General features: G+C 49.3%; 1 long non-coding RNA gene across 1 annotated transcript; it reads left to right on the top strand.

Annotated features, from left to right (window-relative positions):
• Window positions 1-1652: 1652 nt before the first annotated feature.
• LOC106726857 lies at window positions 1653-2525 on the top strand. Its single transcript, XR_001362983.1, has 2 exons — window positions 1653-1885; window positions 2191-2525. It is a non-coding gene; the product is annotated as an uncharacterized LOC106726857 (long non-coding RNA).
• Window positions 2526-6363: the final 3838 nt, after the last annotated feature.

A 6363-nucleotide genomic window follows, 5' to 3' on the forward strand; every position in this document is an offset into this window, starting at 1 on the left:
GCGCGCGCACACACACACACACACACCAATTCAGATGAGCCATGGTTTCTGACTCCCCTGACATCCAACAAGCCATCCAACATCAACCATGCAACAAGCCTCCACTGAACGTCACCAGATGCTAAGCACCAAGGGGAGGGGACCCAGGGGAAAATCTCTCATCTTGCCGCCAAGGAGACTTCAATCCCCGAGCAGTGGAGGCATGCATGCTGGAAACAGGTGGTGAGCAATGCAGGACCGAGTAGAATCGGACAGCGAAGACCAGCACGGGCAGGGAGGAGCCACGTGAGGACAGAGCAAACAAGGTGGGCCCCTGGACTGGCGTGTGGGAAGCACTCAGTAAATATGTATTGAGGGAGCCGTCTTCCTGGTTCAGAGCATTTCTGTAGTCAGAGTCTAAGGGCTGAACCCTCAAAGCCTTGGCAGCTCCGAGCCAGCCCCAGGTGAGACCGATGTCAGAGGCTATTGGGACAGGCAGCCGATGGCTTCCTCCCCCGTACTACTGCCGCCCTCGTTCTCAGCCCCTCAGCTACAGCTTGTTTCACGTTAGCCTGCGACTTCGTTGATTACAGATCTGGTCCCCCACCGGATCCCTTCTCGCATTCTGAGGGCTTTGTCTGTTCACCTGTGGTCTCAGGTGCCAAAACACCGAGGCTGGCACCCAAGAAGTATTCAAAAATCCTCATTGAATACATGATTAAGCACAGGAAGGTAGAGGTGTGGGGAAGAAATCTACCTCTACAGCCTCTCCCAGAGAGGATGCCAGTTGTGGCCCCACTGCCCCTGCAAATCATATCACAATCTCCCTACTATATAAAGAGCTTCTAGAAATTAATAAGACAACGCCAGCCACCAATTTATCAAAGGGCAAAGAATAGGAAGAGAGTCTACAGAAAGGGAAGCATAATATTCTAAGACATCTAAAAAGACTCTCAACTTCACTAATAATAAGAGACATGCAAACCAGAAACCCTTCAAAAGTTTGACAATATGCTCTGTTGGAGAGACAGTAGAGAAACCGGCAGTGTTATATATTGCTGTTGGGGTGTAAGTTGATACGAAATATTTGACAGTATCTATCAATATTACAAATGCACATTCTCCTTGACCCAGCACTCCCACCTCTGAGACTTTATCCTATCGATACGCAGTGCTTGAATGAGGTTATCATTATAGCCTTGTTATATTGTTTGTTATAATAAAAATCAGAAACCATCCAATGTCCATCAGTTGAGTACAGGTAAATAAATGTCACAATCCTACAATGGGTAGCTATGCACCAATAAAAAAAAATGAGGAAGGTCTCTGTACTAATATGAGAAGATCACCAAAACATATTAAGGGTGTGAGGGAGATATAAAAGTATATATAAAATGCTCCTTTTCAGTTAAAAAAGAGAGAGAGAGAGAAATACACACACACACACACACACACACACACACACACACACCATAGAAAGATGCCCAAGAAAGTAATAAAATTGATTATATGTTGGTCAAAGGGTGGGAACTTAGTGGTTAGGATATATAGAGATGGGATGGTTACTTTTTGTTGTATTACATTTTTTTTTTTTAGTTATGTGATGCATTATCCATTCAACAAATTAAAAAAGACAAAATCCAAAACTCCTCTACCTAGCTCTTGGAGGTTCAGTCTAGGTTTCTTCCCAAATTGCTGGATAGAGAGGGTTCCACCTGGCTGACTGCCCCTCCCTTGACTTCCTTCCCCAGTGCCTGCCGACTTTCCCTGAGGCCTTGGGTCCCAGTACATAGTGGCTGTCATCCCAGCTCCTACCTTAGGAACATGGACCATGCAGTCAGATCAAGTCACTGTGTGACCCTGGACGAGTGACTTCATTCGCCTCCCTGAGCCTCGGGAAAACAAGGTAATTGTGGCATCTGCCTCCAAAGGTTGTGGTGAGGCTTACATGAGAATACACATGGGAGGTACTAAGCATAGATCCTGGGACATGATAAATGCTGCTGTATAAATGTACCAAACCCACACTTTATATTCTTTGCCCATATTTTTATTGGATTCTTGGTCCTTGTCTTGTGGATTTCAGGAGCTCTTTGTAGATTTAAAACATTGAGATCTGCACTGCAAGCGGGCAGAGCACTGGAGGGCAGCGGGGCCACAGTAAATGGCAGTTTGTAAAGATCATTATTTCTGTGACTATTTCTCCTCCAGGCCACGTGTGCTGGTGTCTGGAGGAACCCCACATCGGAGAGCCCAAGGCTCATCTGGGGAGTCTTTCCCCATTGGCTCATGTCTCTCTGCCAGTGTCCCCGTGTTCTCATGTTGTTCTCCACTGCAGCTCTCAGAACACCCCCTTCCATTCTAGATTAGACTCCTCCTTTGTGCCTTCCCCAGGGGTCCCCAGGTTTGTAGAGCACATGTGTGGTGCCAGCCCCTGTAAGGAATTAATTCACTGGTGGGTAGGTGTAGGCCTACCTTGGGAACCCCTAAGTCTCCATCCAGGGGCTCCCCAGAGGAAAGACTCCAGGTGGGGAGGCCCACAGGGGTACAACAAGAGATTAGGGCACAGAATATGCACCACTGGGGGCCCCTCACCCTGATCTTTAGATCCTTATTTATCATAGAGCTAAGAAGAAAATGTGATTCCCTTGGGCCCACATCCATTTATTTTCTCCAGAGAATTGGTCCACCCTTCAGCTCTGGAAGCTCCAGAAACGTTCCTCGGAGCATCTGGAATATATATTTGCTTTAACTGGTGATTGCCAAGGCCAGCTCTGCTGCTTTTCTGTTTGTTCAGCTTAGCCCGCGGGGTTGGGGCTGGTCCTTGAGGATGGGGGAATGCCCAGGGCCCCCAGAGTCCTCTCTTTGTGCATGATATGGGATGGCAGCCCCCACCTAGACATGGTCTTCAAGGAGGAGAGCCTGGATGGGGGCGTTAAGAGTTAAAGGCTGAGTCTGCAAAGGCCCCAGGCTCCTCCTGACTCACCAGAAAGCCCCCTGATTACTGTGCAACTTATCCAGACCTAGAGTCTGGTGCAGTGGAAAGATTAGGTCGAACAGACCCAAGATCAAATTCTCATCTCTTATTTAATAGCTGTGTGTCATTGGACAAATAACATAACCACTCTGAGCCATAGAAAAGTGAAATGTTTTTGTATTTACACCTTGTCTCACTTCAGGATATACTGGTATTAAAGGTATTTGGGAAACCCTACAGACAATGGAATTAGATGGCTTTTAAGAGAGGAAAAAGGATATGGAGAGAGGGAGCTAAAAACATAAGATGAAGCTAGGAATGCAGTTAGTTTGTGAAATGCATCCCCATTAGATCCTGTTGCAAGAGGTGGGCCCCAGAAAATTCATCTCTGAGCTTCCTGGCAGCTCAAGTAAAAGATGGAATTCAGTGAGCTACACAATCCAGAGTGCCCATCAGATTAAAAATAGACCCACCACTCAGAAGCAGCCAGCGTTTTGGGGCCCTGAAGTCAAAGGAAAATTTCTCCCCTGGACCTTCCAACAGGAGCAAGTTGTGGAGGGGGAAATGTGTGTGCAGGGAGGGTGACACTATCTTCTAGGACCTTTATGTATCTGAAATAAAATAAATAAAACAAAATAAAATGTCTGATGGTGACTCTCAGAGTGGCCAGGACATGGTAGATGTGTACCGACTTCCTTCCTTCCTCCTACTTGGTCCTCCATCTCCTCCCAGGTAAGGAGTATCTGAGATTTGTCATGTGTGTGAGCAGTCAACTATTCAATCATTCAACACTTATTGAACACCTACTATGTGCTAGACCCTGGATGAAATAAATGTGAGAATCACCCTAAAACTAGCGAGTATCTCCCCTACTGTCCCCAGATCCTGGGCCTCAGAAGCTCTCTCCCTCTCCCTGCCACCCACCCTTTGGGTCTCAGGGCTCTGCCCCTCCCAGCACGCTATAAACCCCAGGGAACCCCGCTCCTGTGGCTTCCCCCTCATTCCCCACATAGCTTCAGGCTGCTCTCTCAGACCACCACATTCATGGAGCTCAGCCACGTGCAAAAGCATAATTAATATTCCACTCAGTCACCCCCAGCCCTGCTGCCTATTGGAAGAAGATGGAAACCAGATTTGCAGCCGCACGCGGTGGCATGGACGCGCAGGGAGGGGTGGGCCCGCTTCTGGAAGAGAGCTCGCACATTCTCCTCCAGCCGCTCGCACATGCACGAATGGCAGAAGCCCCTCGTGGAGGGCCACACCTCCAGACACAGGAGCATCCACCCGAGCTGTGTGCACGCACAGTCACACCACCATGGTGCACACTCACCTCCTGGCCATCGATGCCCAGAGAGCGCATGGGCTCCTCACACACAAGGTCCACATTTGCTTCTGGGCAGAGGAAGGCAGAACCATAGCAGTTCAGAGCTGGTAGGATGGGAATTGAGAGACCATCCTGTCTAAAATCCTCATTTCACTGTGAAGAATCTGAGACCCTGGCCTAACCAGCACTGTCATCGGTCCCCGCTGAACTGAATGGTGCCTGCTTGCCTTTTAACAAAAGCCTTTGATTTCAATGTCTGAGGCTGCCTTTCTGATTCCTAGTGAGGAGCCACTTGAGCCTCATCAGCCGTGGAAATTGGGGAAACTGAGGCGTAAGAAAGAGGGACGGGGTAGGGACTTGGCGAGTCAGTAGGTCATAGACAGAATTAAGCCTGTGACTTTCCATGCCCCTGCCCTTCCTCTTAGTCCCCCACCTCTAGCTCTGCCGGCCCTAGGATTTACAGGGGAGCGTCCCCAACAACATGAGGACTCCCTGAGGCAAGAGGAAAGACTGGTTTTGTCGATTTTTCTCCTTTGACTTTACGCATAGAGAGCAAGGGGGATGGAGGGCTGTATGCCTGAGTGTATGACTTCAGGGTGGGAGCCAGTGGCCTGGGGTATAGAGGCATCTAGAAGTAGTGTTGGTGCAGGTGGTTTGAGGTAGAAAAAAAAGGGTGAGTTCAGAGCAGGACTGAGAGCAAAGCAGGAAGCGGGCGGGGCTGTTCCCCAGGCGGCAGGCAGGCAGTGCCAAGGGGCGGACCAGCCTCCTGTCCAAAGATGGGACAGTAGAACAGAAATTCAGGGGAAGAGAAGCTAAAATAATTACCAGGAAAAGGAGCTGGAAGGGAGGCAAATGTTTTCTTCGTCCTTAAGGAACTTTGGTCTTCAGAGAATTTGCAGGGGGAAAGAAATCTATCTTTAAGGCCCTTCTCCAGGCAAGGTGGCTGGTGATTCACTGGCTGCTAAGGAAGGCCCTGCACCGCCCTCCCCTTCGCTCCTGCCTCTCCCTAGTGAGAACACGCAGTTCATCTGGGGTGAGTGGAAAGGGCCCTGAGTGAGGAGCCCGCAGGCCTGCATTTCAGAGTTATCTGTGCCCATCACAGTTTGGCAACCTAAGTCAAGCCTCCTATGGCCCTAGGCCTTGGTTTCCTGTGAAATGAAGGAGTGAGCCTCGGTTTTCTTACCTGCAGATTGGGGATGATGATAATACCACGTTCCACTGAGTCTAAGATGCCTTCAACTGTACGATGCTCCCTTCTTTTATGTACATTAAGAAGGAAAGAACGCTGTCCATTCGACAACAACGTATCTTTGATTGTGAGACACATTCTGATGTCAGAGACATTAAAATGGGCATCTCGGAATCAGTGAATATGGTACTTATCTCACAAGCTTGTTCCAAGAATTAAAACAGATCATATAAGTTTTTTACTGCCTGGCACAGAGCAAGTACTCAATAAATGTCAGATTTTCTTATGGTTCATGGTGGAGCTGGGGGGAAGAACCACAGGCCAAAGGGATGAAGATGTGTGAGAAGCCCACCTTCACCCTTCTGGCGAGGTGCCACCCCAGGGCCTCCATGTTTAGCCCCAGTTGGGGAGGAGGGGGTACAGGGAGAGCAGCCCTCAGGCCATTTTAGGAAGCCACAAGAGAACAAAGGGCCCATCTGTGCCCCGGAAGTCAGCCTAATCTCCAGGATGGATATGTTTTCTTTTCGCAGAAGTTCCTGTTAGAGTGTGCCAAAGCCTTTTTCCCTCTACAAGCCAGACAAACAAGGCAGGTTTACTTTGGGTGACCTTCTCACCACCACCCGGGGCCAGCCTGCCGAGTGTAAACATCCACCCTTGCACCCTAGTGGAGGCTCCGGAGGGGAGGCTGGACAATGGGAGTGACAGGCCTCCTGAAGAGGCAGGTCCTTGACCCCCAACTCCCCGCCACGGACTCTCCTGGGAAGGCCACATTTGGAAGGTCCTTGGAGAGGACAGGACCCTAGGGATCATTAACACTCTCCCCTTTTATAGATGTGAAAATTGAGACACAGAGAAGGACAGTGACTATCCAGGGGTATCAAAGTGTGGTAGTCC

Source organism: Myotis brandtii, unplaced genomic scaffold, assembly GCF_000412655.1.
Source record: "Myotis brandtii unplaced genomic scaffold, ASM41265v1 scaffold324, whole genome shotgun sequence".
NCBI classification, from domain to species: Eukaryota; Metazoa; Chordata; class Mammalia; order Chiroptera; family Vespertilionidae; genus Myotis; species Myotis brandtii.